This window comes from Astatotilapia calliptera, chromosome 15 (genome assembly GCF_964374335.1).
Source record: "Astatotilapia calliptera chromosome 15, fAstCal68.1, whole genome shotgun sequence".
NCBI lineage: Eukaryota > Metazoa > Chordata > Actinopteri > Cichliformes > Cichlidae > Astatotilapia > Astatotilapia calliptera.
This window is the reverse complement of record NC_137436.1, coordinates 3266404-3283902: the sequence shown is the minus strand read 5'-3', so window position 1 is coordinate 3283902 and position 17499 is coordinate 3266404. Positions and strand designations below refer to the sequence as shown.

The 17499-nt window shown below is 43.7% G+C and overlaps 1 long non-coding RNA gene across 1 annotated transcript; it reads left to right on the top strand.

The window, feature by feature from the left end:
* Window positions 1-3240: 3240 nt before the first annotated feature.
* Window positions 3241-11804, top strand: LOC145420632 (uncharacterized). Its single transcript, XR_013901953.1, has 2 exons — window positions 3241-5395; window positions 11423-11804. It is a non-coding gene; the product is annotated as an uncharacterized LOC145420632 (long non-coding RNA).
* Window positions 11805-17499: the final 5695 nt, after the last annotated feature.

The window sequence follows — 17499 nt, the reverse complement described above, 5'->3', positions numbered from 1 at the left end:
GCAGGCCTGCGGGGTAATTTGCTGGAGGTTCTCGGCGCTGCTTTATGTGAATATACGCCCCGCCCCGCCCCGCAAACCCTTTTTGGAGCATAATGGCTTATGATTTTTCAGAATATATCTCCTCTTACTTTTTTTTTTCTTTCTCCCAGGAAAGTACAATTACAAACTGTTGAAGGGCATCATCTTTTAAACTGCCTATAATCTCTCTCTCTCCCTATCTGTCATATAAAAAGAGGGGCTTCGCTATCAGTGCATTGCCTTAGTATTTATGAACAGAATAGAGATCATGTTCAGGGATTGTTGTCAGAGTAGTAGCGGTAGCTGTGTTGGTTTCATAACACATCCATCCAAAGAGGCATAATTGCAAGAAGAGAATTTTTTTTCGGGGTATGCAGAATTAACTTGTGCGTTGAAAGCCAGACTTATGGACGATGGAGAGGAGGCGCTGCAGAGGGAGCCTGTTGGCTTAAATCTCCACTTGCTATTGATAAACTTGATGAATGTAATTTGTGCCTGCAACCCCGGGTTTTTTGTCCCCCCTTTGTACCTGCAATGCCAGAACTCTCTGTTCCCGTGTGCAGAGGAGCACAATGGACGGGTCCACGCTGGCTCCCATCTGAATACCTGTATCTGCCTCTGCCTCTGCTGACGAGCCTGACACACAAAGAGGAAATAATCTTCTGAACTAAGCTTGTCTGGCGTATCCACTGCTGAGTCTATAAGTGCGGAGAAAATCTCCTCAAACTGATGCACTGAAATAAATACGCTTAATTTACCGGCGCGGAAGCGGCATTGCAGACCGTAGAGGCCGTCAAATAAAAAGAGCCGTCGATTGGAGTTGTATGGAGACGGAGATGCAAGACAGTGTGGGTTAGTGGAGCATGATATGTATATAAGCAACATGCAAATTTACTGAGAGGGGGAGAGGATGCAACAAAAACACATTTGATACATTGGGTAAAATTTATTCCATGCATGCGAATGTGCCGCCCCAACCCGAGCACATCATTTGCTCGACATTCAGTACATCTGTTGTGTTAAGTGACTGTAATTTAGGTGACATTGGCACAAAGCCTCTTAATGTAGCCCCGGTGGACCCCCTGTAAGAGGGGCACGCGGGACCAAACAGAGGCATCTCGCAGCTGGAGCCGCGTCAAGGATCATTTCCCTCTTCACATGATTAATTACATTTTGATCACTTGAATCTAAATCTGATTAATTTCGGTCACATGTCAGGGAGGCATCAGTGGTCTATAATGTATACTGTGTTAATCTCTGCCAGGCTCTCCTTGAGAGTCATTTTATGAGACTACAACATGTGAAACTAATGTTGTGCATGTGTGAAGAGCCGAAATGATCACTTTGCGTCATTCATGTGTGAATCTTCTGAATCATCGTGTGTGAATCAGTGGATCTGGCAACGGGGAAGTGAAATGTGCTCTCTTTAATGGGCCACCCATACAAAAAGGGGTGGTAGAGACTCTCCACACTTTTTCATCTGCATAGGAGCACTGCAGCCTGTGTGCACAACATTAACCTTTTCTTGGAAATCACTTGATGGGATATATATGAGGAGCTGCAACCTTCAAAAACCCATCATGGCTGTTTTTTACTGTGATCAACGGGAGAAATACCTCAAGCAAAAGAAGGGGCTTTAAATCACACACACACACATGCACCCATTCCCTTAGGACCACAGGCAGGATTCCTGTCTTAAGTGCTTGTTGTGGAACACCTCTCTCACCTCTCATGGGTCAGGGCACAGTGTCAGAATTCAGCTAACTGTATGGTTTATTTATTAAGTTGTATTTTTACTGTAGGCAGAGTCAACACTTTTGTTATATTAAATCATTAGTTTCATTAGGTTTGACCAACATGCCTGGTTCAGTTTATCCAGTGACAGCAATATGTTTGCTCCAGCATAAATGCGAGGAAGTAAATATTGTTGGATTGTGTATAAAGTTACTCTATGAACTGTTTTCTAATGTCTAGCTGATAGACTGTATATAAAAAAATGGAAGTATCTTCCATACCTGAAATGTGATATCAATGCAGGACTTTTTTTTTTTCCAATACAGAGTTACTCCTGAAAACATCCATTGTGTACAGCTTTATGGGAAGTTAACCTTCAGCTGCCCTGATCAGTGAAATCTGATCGTTTCTATGATCTTCAAATCAAATATTTCAGTCAGATTAGCTCAAAACTTCACCACGCCTATACCCAAACATGTTCTGATAAAAGCTTCGAGATAGGAGGATCTCACTTACCAGTGGGTGATGTCACAGACACTGTGTCCATCTTTTATATACAGTCTGTGAACCTGTGTTTGACAGACATCAGAAAAGGGGTAGATCAGCCTCACAGGGGCCCTGATGCACGGCCTCAGAAGTATGGCAGGAATGACTCGTGACAGGAGTACAGTGCAAAGAAAACATAGAGAGGCCAGAGGTTACTTTACAGTACACGAGCACCCTCAGGCCTAGGGCTTGTTTGTATCTCTTTCCCTATTTTCGTGTGTGTGTGTGTGTGTGTGTGTGTGTGTGTGCTGTAGATTTTTGTGGTTGCAACTCATCAGTGAGCTACAGGATCACAATTTCTGCCAAAACCAGTAATTAGATAAGAATGATAAACACACCAAAGCTAACAGGGAAATTTGGGGGAGCTGAATGTCCAGTAATTTACGTTGTTTTAATAAAATATCAACAGTGTGTGTGTGTGTGTGTTTACACCTTGGCCCCCCTCCCCACCGTGGGCCTATTTTAACTGTCAGATGACAGCTTAGTCAAATTGGTGTAATGTTTCAGTTCTGAGATGTCACGAGACGTCGTGTCCCGACTATCTTGTCAATGTCAAACATTGTTTGGTATAATCGAAATCACCTTGACTGCGCTTTGTGGGCAAACAGAGGAGGAACTGTAATTGTAGATATGCTGTATGAAAGAGGGGCACAACAACTTTCAGGGAGGCTTTGTGAAGAGTGCGAGCTCTGGAACTGTGATCCTCAAGGGCGAATCAGCAGAAAACAAAAGCACACAACAGTCGTAGCCTACATTCATGTTGCAGCGCTTTCAATGCCAACAGAGCTTATTTTCATACGCCATTAATTGCTTGAATAGATTGCCTGTTGAATTCTTAATGTGCTATAAATTCCATGTTTGTTTTCCCCAAGTTGACAGCACACAGGCACATTGTCTCAAGCCTTGCCCTGTAATCAGCACTGGCCTTGGAAGAACCTCAACTAAAGAAAACCCTTCCATGTTCTCCTCTCTGCAACTTTACGCGCTCCTTGCCTATTGTGGCAACATTTGTCTCCTCTTGTTTTCATCGCAGTGGAATCTGGCCATTACATTTTGCGCCGTACATCGGTGGCATTGTGCCAGAGGGATTTCTTCTTTGTATCTATTGAAGAAGTAAGTGTGAAAGCTGGAGAGGGTCACCGAGAAGTGCGCAGCGTCGCCAAACCGATTATCCAGCAGCACAGTGAGGAGTTGGACAGGACTGAAGGGACATCTCTGGTTTTTGTCTCCTCAAAGTGCAGAATCAGTCACTCCGAGGGTTTTACCTGTAGGAGTCAAACCCTGCTTCCAATCCATTTTAATGCATAACCAGCAGGGCTTTCCTTTCCAGCTTAATTCGTACGCAGAGACTTTGCATGTTTTAAGCTCTATGCAAATATTATTGGATTTTCCAAGGATTTGGGCGGATTTCCTGCCATGGATTTTCCTTTACAAATGTCTTTAGAAAATAAAGTGAACCTATTTTATTTAAATTCGGTTTAAAGAGGCAAACAAATATTTAGATGCTAAAAATATTGAGTAGGGATCTTCTGAAGTAGGTACCCAACTTTATATGAATTTTTTTGCCCATACTGGCATTTACTTTCCTGCCTAATCTTTTTTTTTTTTTATGGGAGATGAACTTTCGCTTGAGTCAAATCCAAAGTCTATCAACTGGATCATCATCACCGTATAACCCGTGTGGCTCTGTGATGCTCAGTGTGTCTGCTTGCAATAAAAGTAGATCATAGCCAAACAAACAGACAAATTAAAGTTTGAACCCTTGATTCTCACTGTTATGATGATATGATTTGGCTACATGTTTTCCCTGGTCTGATTATCTGGGGTATTAAAATGATATGAATTTCTTTGGCTCTCATAGTCAACAAGTATTAGCCAAATAAACACCTAAGGCTTCAGTGATGCAAGCCTAGACTGGTCAGCAACATCTTGGCAACTACTGGTCGCTAGGGAAAAATGCGTATTCCCCAACCAGTTGGCAGGGTTGCTGGGTGAAACTGGGTGAAAAGAGCAAAGGAGATGCTGTACCACAAACCGGCTTGCTCACAAACAGATTGGGACACATTTGTCTGCAAGTCTCCAAGTGGGCGTCTTCTGTGCAAGTTACGGGTGACCACGGCAACCTGCTAATGACCAGAACAATCGCATCACATGGTGGTTTTCGGTGGAGCATCGTCTACCTCTTTCCAACAACCACTGACCAACCAGCCCTAGAACACACACACTTTTCCATAGCAACCAGAGGCCTGAGGGAGATGTTTGATCTAGAGCATGTTACACTAGCAGTCCGCAGGTGTTACACAAGTTTTGCCTACAGGTTTCAAGGGGTTAGTCTCAAAAATATCTGGAACGGTCAGTCATGTAGTTTAACTCCTGCCGGAGAAGATAAAGATGTTGATATACAAAGAACTTAATGAGTCTTTAAAATAACAAAATAGTGACAGTGTTCTTCTCACCTGTGTTTTTTGGACTTTGGTGGGTTATTTCTTCCTTTTTTTCTTTTAGTTTTTTCTTCTCTCCATGCTGAACTCCAATCAAGAGACTTGTTTAAATAAAAGAAGTGTTCTACATGTAGGCAGCCGAGCATTGCAGTCATGCTACATGTTGGTTGCATTTTGGAGGACAGCAAGTAAGTGTGTCTCCAAAGCTTTTCTTCAGTTAACATCCTACGTAACATCCTGCATTAGGCCACAATCTCAACTGCAATCTTTTAAACAAAACAAAAGGCAAGAGGTGGGGGGGTCCAACCCTCTAGTAGACTTCAAGAGACTTGGAGAATGAGTACCAAGAACCACTGAAGATTAACGGCACGCAACACTTTATGATGATTTCTCCCTGTATCTGTGTAATGTTCCACAGCATTGTTTTTCCCCCAGCCTTGAAAGGCAGCACTGACAACATCACATCCTTGAGCAAACCAAGAGGCTGTCCAGAATAATGGGCTGCTGTTGCAGTCATGTCATCTGAGAGGGCGTTGTATTCAGGAGCCACAGCAAGGAATATGATGGGGGTTTGTTTGGACATGACCGCGGCGGGTACACCATCCCCTGCGGCCGTGGAAAATGACACTGCGAAGGATGAAAGCACACAAAAACAGGTAAAGATTGCCCCCGAGAAAAACTCTAAGTGCTGCCCTCCTGAGCAAAAAGGCTAGCTCCTCTGAAAGATGTAGACTGTGTACACAATTTTCCCAGTCGCAAATATTAACCCAACAAACAGGGACAAAGGCGAGTATATCCCCCACACCCCTCACCCGCTGTGCCTCCTTCAAAAACACAAAGTTTCAACAACTACTCTTGTTTTTCCAGCGTCCGGCATTGTAGCTCTCGAGCATTTTAGCAATCAGCTCCTGCATTTTTCTGTGAGAGTGTAGCTGGTGGCAAACAGAGCTGCACACTGAAAGTGCATCTAAATCTAAATCGAAACAGAGCCGGGGTAAGTAGTGACTCTTATAGTGATACGTTAAAGCAGGAAACTTGCCCATCCCTGTTTTGACAAAGGCTAATCAGACAGTGCTATGAGTGGAATTTGAGATGCACGTGTTTTTGATTAGCGCTCACTTGTGTACCGTTCCTGCATTGCAGCTTTAACGGTGGCAGACATTTTGCCAGTAATGTGTTTTTTTGTTTTTGTTTGTGTTTTTCTCCCTCCTTAAAACAATGAACAGCAATTCCTTCATTTACAGCATTACAGTTAGCTGTTCTCTCAGTATACGGGGACCAATTTTAACGACTTTCTCTCACACCCCGCTCACTTTCTTATGTCTCTACCCTTCATTTCTCTCATAGTTTAGTCTGTTGGTGGCTTTTTGGGCTGAGAGGGGGGTAGGCCCTGGCCACAAGCTGAAGGCTTGATTACAGTCCTGGCAAAAGAACAGAAAGCCGAGGGGCAGAAGGGATGGAACAGGATGGGGAGGGGGGAGGAGGGAGGAGGGGGGAGTATGGTGGGACCTCAGGCTTTGACTAAAAGCAGCTGTGGAGTGAGCTGGAGTGAAGGCCCTGTTTGCTCTTAAGGGCTCACCAAGACTGACCTCAGCAGAGCTACACGTGGTAGCGCTAAGAAGCCCACGTTAGCAAACTTGGCATAGAGCTCCACTCTTAAACACTTTAGCATTACCTACGGTTAATTGGGTCTTATTTATGCGGCCTTGAATGCTGGTTCTCTGATAACTTGTACTCACCAAAGTAATTACTGAGATGAATGAACGTAACACTGCAACGTTGAATTGCATTTTTGCTATATACATTGATTTTTTTTCCTTCCAAATGAGACCACATTTAAAAAAACACCCTTTTTAAATGGTTTATACCCTGTAATAAATTGCTTTATTAATAATTTCTTTCTTTCTTTTTTTTTTAGATCAGTCTATAAGGGAGAAAAACAAATTTACTATTGCTTTTCCTTTTTTACAATTTGGCTCTCATGAATGAACACTTCAAAAGTTTTTATGAATTCTGTGCAGCCATTTACAACCTTTCTCACTGTGCATTTTATTTATTAAGCTCAAAGCCTAAACATGTTTCAGTAAAACTCCTAACTGATATATAATGGTTTGTAAAGAATTCGTTAAGATTTGCAAAGCCAAGAATTAATTGATATCCCAGGTTTATTTCCCCGCTGAGCTTCCCAATACTGAAAACAATATCGGCAATCAAATCCAGCTTCTGAGAAACCAGCAGGAGCTTAATCGTGAGCGATGTAACATAAACCTTGATACTTAAGGCCCTAGTGGGATAAAAGAGATCTTACAATCAAAACCAAGTAGTAACATAGTAAACCTCACGAGCAAATGAGTCCGGTCAGTAATTCAAGTGACTTGATGCTGTCTTTTCATGAAGCTTTTATCTATTCAAGACAAAAAAAAAAAAGGATGGAGAGGGAGAGAGAGTAATGGCGATGAGCTGGAAGTGATAGTGCTGCCAGAATAATAATATATTCAATATAATGGCAGTGAGAGAGCTCCCTAATGGCAATATTCAGGAGCTGAGTATTGTAAAGAACCGCGACAAGGCTAAACTTGTGCGGTGGATTTACATGAGGAAATAGCCAGCGACTCCCACTCTTTTCCTCAATATCCGGGAGTGGGGGGTGGCGGGAGGGGCGCGTTTCTGCACATAAAAGATTTGCAATAGTCCACACGGTGTCCTAGTATAGTTTTTTTTCACACTCCCACAAACCTTCTGTCAAATGCAACACTATCATGGGAGAGAGAAAGCACCAAAGAGGATCGAGATTTACGAAGACAGTGGATCTGAAAACAGGGCGAAATTATACTTTCACATATGTAAAACTTTAATGCTGCAGGAATTCAGATTTCACTTAAGTGCATTGTCATCTTGGCCAAACGGGCACAGGAAAGGAGCACAGTTTGTTAGTGTCTTCTCCTGAGCTTTAATAGGGGGAGGAAATCAGCTTATGTATACAGCTTATGTAATTTGGGGGATATATTGCATCCAAGCGGGGTCTCGGTCCAGCATTTTCCCCCCAAATCTTGGGGGGAGGCAATCTTGCATGCATTTGGGCTAAAGTGAGAAGGTCATCCTCGGAGGCTAAGGTTAGGTGCAGTGTGTGGATTTCCCGTTGAAGCAGCGCTGGGATCAAATGCCTTTTGTTTTCGGAAAGGGGCTTTAATGTGAAGATAACATGTTGTTGTTTGGAGATGTTGAAAATGCAATCTTAAGTATCCCTCTTGAATGTGAATCATCTCATTACCAGGCATTCTCACACTGAGATAATGCGAAACATAATGTGTTTTATATCATCATGGTATGAAGCAGGGCCAGCAGTGCACTGTGTAAAAAAAAATCCCCTTCAGTGGCATTATTTTGGTCATCAGAAGCATAAATTTGGATGTGAGAAACATCAAAGCCTCCATATAAATGCCTTTCTCTTCATGTTGTCATCCTATCTTTGAATCACTCCCCCTCCCCCCTAGGGCCATGGTTATTTACATTTTCAAATCTGCATTTTTCATATAGATCTGTCTGCCTCTGATTTTAATATCAGTGATGTTTCCCACGACACCTTTTGTTTTATTATGCATTATGAATTTCTTCCCCTCTCACTCCTCCCTCTCTTTCTCCCTCTCTCTCTCTCTCGCCTCCATCTTTTTCTAATCCCTATCCCCCACACTAGGCTTATGAGTCCCAGTGTTTTATCATGGGGAGAGAGATTTATCATTTCAATCTCATTTCAATAAATAAAATAATCTCTCTTCTCCTGTACGTGACAGCAGCTAATAGTATTTTGTTATCGTGGAGTGAAACTTTGCAGACTTAGTGCACTTGCTGAAATGCTTTGCATTGGCATTCTGCAGCAGCGTACAGTCGCCTGCAGTAGTGAGGAACGCTTATCGTGTTGTAAACCGTGCACCGGTACATTTAAAGAAATGTGACTCCGGCCCACCTGATTAAAGTGAAGCGTGATGTCAAAACATTTCACGCGCCGATTTAATGGATGTAATAATGTAATGTGCCTCGGTTGCAGCACGCACTGATTGGCTGCTACATTGTCATTGAGAGGTTAAAGACAACATCGTGTTAGATGCTTAGTAATTAAAGATAGTGCACCTATCGGGTTTGGTTTGTACCTATTTCACTTGCAATATAAGGAGCCTCTTGTACCAATTCCGTCCTCTTAAAAGCTACTGGGCTGCACTCATGTATGCTTTTATCTTTCAGCCAGGATATGTTCTTAAAGCACGGTCTGTCAGATCCGCCTGCACTGTGGTGTGCACAAGAACAAGAGCAGCCATCAAGACGACAGTTTTATTTTAATTGCTATCTCCCTTTCCTCCCGGTCCTTCATTTTCCCTTACCCCTGGAGCAAATCAACAGAAAAAATGTAAAAGGACTGACAGGAAAACAATTGCGTTTCAAATTGAACTCCCTGCAGAGTGTGTTCACTTCCTTAACCTGACATCCCTCCCTTCCCCACACATGGCAGAGGAGAAGGCAAGGCGAGCGGCAGCCACACTAAAGCCAGAGAGAGGGGGGAGACCGTCCTTTTGAATATGTGTTTTCTGTTTATCATTAGCTGACTGGGTGCTTCATCATTCGGCGAAAATCCCTATCTGCTGAACATAAGGCCGAGAGACAGCGGGGAATCAATCTTTTGTGCTTGGGCAGATAAACACAGGACGCAATCAGGGGGAGACGGAGCGACGGAGCAGGCCGCGGGACTCACGCCGCCGGTGATGGATGGCGGAAGTGAAAGTGTCAGGATGGCATTATGCAAATGGGGGAGGCATCCGAGCATCGCCCCGGTGATTATGGGAGATGGGAGAGCAGCCTGTGGTCCCCCTGGCACCAAGGCAGCCATTTTGGGGGCTTGTTGTCTCCTACTGGAGCTGGGGGGGGGAAGGAGGAGGAGGAGTAGAGCGATGGATAGAGTGGTCGACGGGGTGGGGGAGAGAAAGGAGGAGATGAAGGAGGAGGAAAAAGGGAGGGAAGAACGTGTCATGGTATCATTCCCTCACATGCGCCACCGCCTCACCCCCACCCCCTTTACTCCAAAAAGGGGAGGAATAAGTCTATAAGCAGAGTGAGAGGCATCTGTGTCATTTACTGAAACAAATGATCAGCCTTCACTTTCCGTGGGGTTTGAATGAGGAGGGTGAGGCTGCCGAATGATAGAGATAGAACACTGATGGAACAATCATGAATAATGAACTTGAACTGGACAGAAATAAAAGCTGGTCTGCGTGATTGCGACAGCCGGCGTGTTTTTCGACAAGTCGAAACGACTGCATGCAGAGTGGCTCTCAGAGGCCTACGTGACCCCTGGGTACAGTGGTATCTGTTCTGACTGTGCTGCCGTATAGACTATGACGCACACACACACACCAATCTCAATGACAGGCAAGCAGGACACACACTCTCACGGTAATGACCAAGGATGCTACTTGTATTCAAATGAGGGTTGAAGTGAGAGCAAGGCAGATACTTCAGGGAGCAGCCGGGCCCAGAGGGGAGATCCAGCCGCAGTCCCTGCTGCACCATTACAGTAAGATTGGATGAAGATGGAAACATGGAAAATATGATGGCGTGTGTGCGAGTGGATGGGGATGGCGCAAGGAGACGCCCCCCCCTCCAATGATCTATGCGCATGAGCCTGTGCAGGTTTTGTATATCCAAGAGGTAGTAAGATAGTGCGTGATAGGTGAAATTAGTACCCTTAGTCACACAAGCCTATTTTTCTCTTGTTTACACAAGAAGAGAGGGAGAACATATTTGTTTGTGAAATGAAAGAACAGGTGAGAGTTGTGGGCGTCACAGTTGACTCTGTTATGTTTCACTAACGCTGCTGCTACTACTGCTGCCCGTCTCGATCTTTGCAATCCTAAATTGTTGTCCTGTTTCTCCTTTTGAGGCTATTTTTAGTCCCTGACCTAGCGAGACAAAGCGGGCTGAAGTGCCCGTCCTCCACCTCTAACTTTACCACTCGCCACAACGCACAGACAATACCCCTCCGTTCCGCCTGATTGGATCCATTTGCATTGGACACCTCCTCTGCATATTGATTGATGGGTTTAATCAGCGAATCAGGGGGAGCGCTCAGACATCAATCTCTGTCAGGCCCCTACCTTTTTTCCGAGCCTGTGATTCCCTGCTAGGACTCATCAAGGAAAGCAAGTTTAGACAGAAAGAAAGGGTGGGGGCCGGAGAGGGGAACAGAGGCAGAAGATTGGGGGGGGAGAAGAAAGGCATGCGGGGAGTGGAAGGACAAAGTATTTGCAATAACTTCAGGTGGATTTCTCTGACTAGGCCCTATAAAGTAGATCAGGTGTAGCATAAAGGAAGGTTGGCCAACTGTGACTCCATGCAGGAAATCTATAAATGAAATAGAAGCCAGACCAAAGACATTTATGCAGGTAATACATGTACAGTAATGCAGAAAATGTGTCCATCAAGCATAAAAAGGGGTTTCAGCGGTGCTCATGTGTGCTTTACATATGTGCATTTGCAGTTATTAATCATATCATTTGACACATTTTTTAAATGTATTTTTTCTGTACTTTTTCTTTTGTGTCACGTTAACTTACATAACAGAGGATGACAACAAAGGGAAAATGAGTGGCATCAACCAACTCACGTCGTGTCTTCCTGTTGAATTTTTTTTGCAGGTCCTACAACACATGTAGCTGTCAAAGCCCCGGGATCGATAGGAAGGGTTGGAAAACAGCTTCTTCACCCCCCACCGCCCCCGCTGTTTGTGTGCGAGTGCATGCGAGTGTGTGTTTCCCTGCGCGCACAACTGTATATATAGAAAGTGTTAATTGAGTTGTGATTGCCATTGTGTGCCTCATCAGGGGATGAACAAGACCACCCTCCACCCTTCTCGTGTCGACGTGAGAGTGTACCTGTGACACGTCGAGCTGACAGATACTTCGTTTCCTTCTCACTTGATAATTGCTGCAATGCAAACTCAATTAAAAGTAAGCAGCTCGATGTGGAAGGCGATGAGTTTGATTAAAATGTGAATAAAAATACAGATCTGTGATCCTCGCAAATGTATCGTCGGAGACGGGTTTGGTTTTTTTTAGTTTTCCTGGATGTTTCACTTCTTTGTGGCAGAGATTTATCATCGAGTCAGTAACCAATAGATGAATGAAACATGAAAACACTCCTTCTTCGCCATGAGCAGACACTCACTATTTTGGAAGTTATTAGGGACCAGATAACTGTCATGAAACGGCCTCAAACACCACTAGTAAAAACAGCAAATGAGCTCTCTTCCTCTGTATTTCAACATTTGTGTTTGGTTTTTTTTTTATATATCTTCTATTAAACTCAATTACTTCCTGCGTGAACCTGGCCTTGACGAAAAGGGCCCCATAATTCAGTTCGAGAGTACAAAAAAAGCAAAACATTGCAACACGCTCGTTTTTTGGAGGAAGAAACTTTTAATACCCACAGCTCTTAATGACGGCACTGCAATTAGAGTGGCTGCATTTTTGCTCTAGCCGCGAGTCAAAGGAAAACAAATAAAGCAGCTCGATTTAGAAACCTTATTAGACTTTGAGTCCCTGAGCAATTAAAGTATTACAGCTGAAGTGCTTCTGTGAACCCACCGATGGAAAGCATTTATAGGTGGTCTCTACTTTACTGGTGGTCTGTTACTGGGCATTTTTTTTGTTTGTTTTTTTCTTTTTCTTATTAGTGGCACTCAGAGCTGCAGACGCTCCACTGTTTATGCGCAAGCCGGAAAAGTTACTGGACAATGAACGCTCTTTATGTATCTCAGTGTTCGTCAAGGACAAATTCTACACGTGCAAACTTCAGCCGCAATCTGCTCACTCGCTTTACTGTGGCAAAATGCCGTGACACGTGACGCAGAGTCAAACAAAATCCGGTGATTTAAGAATTAACAAGAAAAACGATTAAAATTAAACCCAACTCGTCTTTTTATCATCTATTCTTTAATCTTCTTGCTGCAGCATTTGCCCCATGCAGTGTCTAAATTGGCTTGGCTGTGATGATGCCCTTTGCAATGCAATCTCTCCAATTTGATGCCTTATCAAATTACTAACCCAGAGGAAATTAATGGTATCATCTGTGTCAAGGCATTGATGTAGTTTCACTTAGCCTGAAACACTATGGTCCTAATTGAATGATTAGATTCCTTTAGATTTTCTATCCATCTTTATACTAATTACAATTGAAGAGGAGAACCGAGTGCCTTACATATCAATTTAAGGAAATAAAACCAGGTAAAAATTAAACAAAAACTTATATCAATCACACCAAACTCAATAACAGGTTATGATAATTGGCGATAATTGGAGGAGAAGTGTTCTGAAGACAGGCCGAATTTCATTTTCTTAGATATGTGTTATTTTAATGGGTTGTGATACATTTTGGAAGAAGAAGCACAGCAATAAAAGACTAAAACCTGATGTGCCACTAGGGGGGGTGGTGATGCTTTTTGGCCCAGGCTAGAACGCAGGGTTGGTATGCATTGGAAAGTGAAGCAAAAAAATCTTGTCTTTCAGTGACTCACACTCACACACACACACACACACACACACACACACACACACACACACACACACACACCTACATGTAGAATGTGGCTGCGTTTTAAAGCAGATAATGAAAAGAAAGCGAGAGAAAAAAAAGAATGTGAGAATGTGATCACACGACTACTTGTGTTACTGCTACAGCTTCGTCTCCACTAACTTTGGCGTGTAGCAGTTTCACCCTCTGCCTGCTAATACCATAATCCCCCTGGAATGACCTCCTCCTCTCGGACCGCTTCTGACACCTCCTGCTCGGCCACCTCTGCCCCCAGTTCCTCCCCTCTGATCACTCAGCGAGAGCCCCAGCCATAATTGACTAATGACCCCATATCAATATTTGGCTGTGGTCACAGGCTTTCAGTACTGTTGTAATTTAAAGTGGATTAGTGTTCGCCTCAGCACGTTTCTTTTGGCAGCCAGCCAGTGGGACGAGCTTTTGATAACAGGTTCCTTCTTGCGTGAGTGTGTTTCCAGTGTAAGTGTGTGGGTGTGTGTGTGTGTCTACTTTGTACTTGTGTTTCTGTGAACTGCGCAAGCTGTCCATCGTCCCATGCACCTTAGATGCCAAAGCGGCAGAAAACAAAACAAAACAAAGAGAAAGCCTGCAGCATTTCCTGGTCAGAAGCTGGGAAAACACGCATGCGGCCGCAGGTCGACTGACTTACCGCCTGAGCCTGTTCCTGTGTAATGCTGTGGTCCCAGTCCAGGTATTTTTGCTGGTTATTGTGAATTGCACCTAAAAGTGGTTAATTACTACATATAGCTGATCAATATAACAGCAAGACAGCTATTCTAGCTGTGGATCAGGGGTTCCTAATCTTTTATCATTTGCGATGATAGCCACAGATTTCAAAGGGTCGTGACCCCACGGGATGGGCGCTAGTGCACACAAAAGGAACTCAGCTCTCTATCTTGACTTGATTTACATTCTTAAACATTACTTATAGATTTCTCCCCCCCACTGTTCTATTTCTACGTCTGCACTGCTGTGGCTGATCAGACACAAACAGATCCAGACTTGTCAGGATACACCGTCTGCCTCTCTGCTGCGCTAAACAAACCATCGAGCTTCGCTACAGCAACGCTGAGACACCGAGACAGAAAGAAGAAAAAACAGAAGAAAAGAGACTCTGGCCGTGTCTTACCTTGTCCCTGCGCTGCTCTCTGTATGCAGAGCGCGCAGGCAGTGTTTATCTGGCTCGCTTGGTGGAATGTTTGTGTAAGTGAACGCTAGGCTGATCGAGTTCAAATCACGGCGGGATAATTAAAACATGTTGATCCCTTCAGTCATGGGAAAGGGGCAGATTTATTAATGATACACTTACCGCAGCCGTGGACCGCGTGTGCGGCTGAGAAATGGTAATATTACTTGAAATCATTGGTTATCATTGTCATTTACCTGCAGGCCCGTACCAGTGTGAGTGGTCTTTCATGTAAATGAATTTGTCGAGAGAATGAGAGAAATGAGAGACGGAGGGAGGAGTGAGAGATAGAATTAATAGCTTCGGGTCATGGGGATAATGATTTCTTCATGGACCTAGTCAGAGTCAAATGGCCCGGGCACCTCGTTCGGGTTTTTCTTTTTCTTTTTTACAGAGGAATGAATGTAAGGGTGAACATTACACCGAACAGGGGCATTTACTGAGTATGTAAATGCGTTTGCTTTTATGACGAGGTCCACATGCCAGTAACGCTTCCAAATGACCCACTTTGTATTCACGCGACGCAAATTTGCCACCGCGTCGTTAGATCTCGTTGATTGAGTGCTGCTCCCGTATGTTGAACAAGAGAACATATAATTTGCTCATGATATCAAAATATTATGACAGTTAAAGGTTTAAAACCCCCACCACCTTTTCTTTCTTTCTTTACAAATATAAATCAGACTGCTTGGTCAAGTTCTTCTCATTCAAAATCGCCCAATCCCAATTGATTTTCACGGATTCGCTGTGAATCCCCCGTGCATAAAGGTGCACGTGGGATTTTCCACCCATGCTTACTCAGTGGGGGGGATGGATGTGTCAAAAGTTGCTGGTCAATCTTTTTGCACAGCTATTGTGAAGGGGGCAAGTCTGACAGAGTCGAGCAGCATGGACACATGTGAGCATAAAGGGCATACCTCACACCCCCACCACGCCATGCTGAAAGAAGCCAGTGAGGGTGTTAGCAGGAGGAGAGAGAGGAGGGGACAGAAAAATAAAATAAAAGGGCCCAGGCCAGGGCCTAATGGTGGGAACAGTGCGGAGGTGAAGCCTTCTTTTTGTTCGTCCCGGATAAAGGAGGCTTTTGAGAGGCAGCGTGCGTTTTTGTTCCGCGGAGGGCCATCGAAGCTGCAGGCCATGCTTGTCCTGGGCTGTGTTGTTTGAGGAGGGGGGGGCAGGAGTGTGGACACAGGCAAGAGGCAGAGTTACTTGCTCCAGGGAGAGAAATATGCTACTGCGAGGGTGCTGGAAAGAGGACAGCATATCATCTGTCTATGAAGAAGAAGCAGGAGGAAAAAAATGGGAGAGTGAGAGAGTGAGACGGGGCAATAGAAAGAAACAGATGGAGGGGGGCAGAAAGTGAGACGGCGAAAGAGAGAAAGAGAGAGGAGAGGTGTGAAGGTGCTTTATGGGGTACTTAATGGCTCATGTATCCAAGCTGCCGTCATTTCAGGACATCCATTATGGTGTGTGCACCTGTATACATGTGATTTTCACTCAAAATATTCCAGGAAAAAAACACGCAAGTTCTCAGCTAATAACCGTCTCTGTCGGCCTGTGACAATGACCTGCTGTTCAACTCGATGGCGAGACAGCTTTAGGCAGTCAGCAGTGAACTCTCGGTGCTCCCTGACCCGTCTGACCTATCCAACAGTTCAACTTCCACAGAGCAGCATTGATTGATCTGCCTTCAGGGCCTTTAAATTGCTGCGTGTCTCTTCTGCAGACAGGGAACAAAAAATCGGTGATTCCTTCACTGAAACCTGATCTTGTTATAAAGTCTTAAGAGGAGAATGATGCATTCACACCAACCTTTATCTGCTGACACAGTGTTACACCTCCAGCCTTAAAAACTGCTTCACGTGTCTCGCATTTGCATGTTCAACTGGAAACATGCGTTTTCTCACTTATTTTACATCTAAAGTTTTTTGGTTTTTTACTGTAAACATCAACACTGATATGCTCAAAAGTGTCACTGCAACATTGCCTGACTGTCAAAGGAAAATTATGTAACTCCAACTATTGTGCTGTTTGTTATGTTTACTGCAGTGAATGCAAGCATGATTATATAACTGATTTAAAAGTTTACAATTTAGAGATTTATTGTATGATTGGATGTATGACTGGATAAACTGTTTAAAGGATAAAACTGACAATATGTTTGCTGTTAAATGTTTCACATTGCAGTCGTGTCATTATAGGACACTCCATACCAGGAGTAAACAGGAAGCCAGTCACATATTTTTTATACTATTTTTTAAATTGTTTTGTTTTGGGTTTTTTGGAGGATTTCTTTATTTTTTGTTTTGATGTTAGGTCACTTTTTTCTTAATTGATCCGCGGGGATCATTTGAAAGGTCTTTTAACCTTTTGACTGGCTGTAAAGCTTCTCCTAAACATTCATTAGGTGTGATGGAGAGCACAATGCGATTGATGCTATCAGATGGCATTTCATAAGTGTAGGAGGACAGGCTCCTTGATGAGTTGCGCGGACCTAGGATTAAGTGACAGGGTGATTGCTGAACTCGCTGCTGTTTTTGCTGTAGGTTGACTATCTTTGCTACACAGTGTAAAAATGCAATTTACAGTCATATGAAAGAGAAAACTCTATACAATCCCAAAGTACAGCCCATGATTTAGAACCATCTTTAGCAACAATCAGAGGAAGTAATCATTTTCTATATGAGTTTATCAGTTTCTCACATCAAGCAGCCTTGCTCCGATTTATTTAGGTTTGCGGGCATTAACTTGTGTGCAGGTCTTAAGGTGCTGCCACAGCATTTCTGTCAGGTTGAGGTCTTTTACTGGGTCATTGCAACACCTCGATTCTTTGCTTTTTCAGCCATTCTGTTGCAGTTTTGCTGCTTTAGCTTTCAGACAGATGGCCTCATATTAGACTAATGTAAGACTTGTTTTGCACAGGACTGAGTCCTCTGAAAACGTTCTTATTAACTAGACTGTACCTTTAATGTTTGTTTA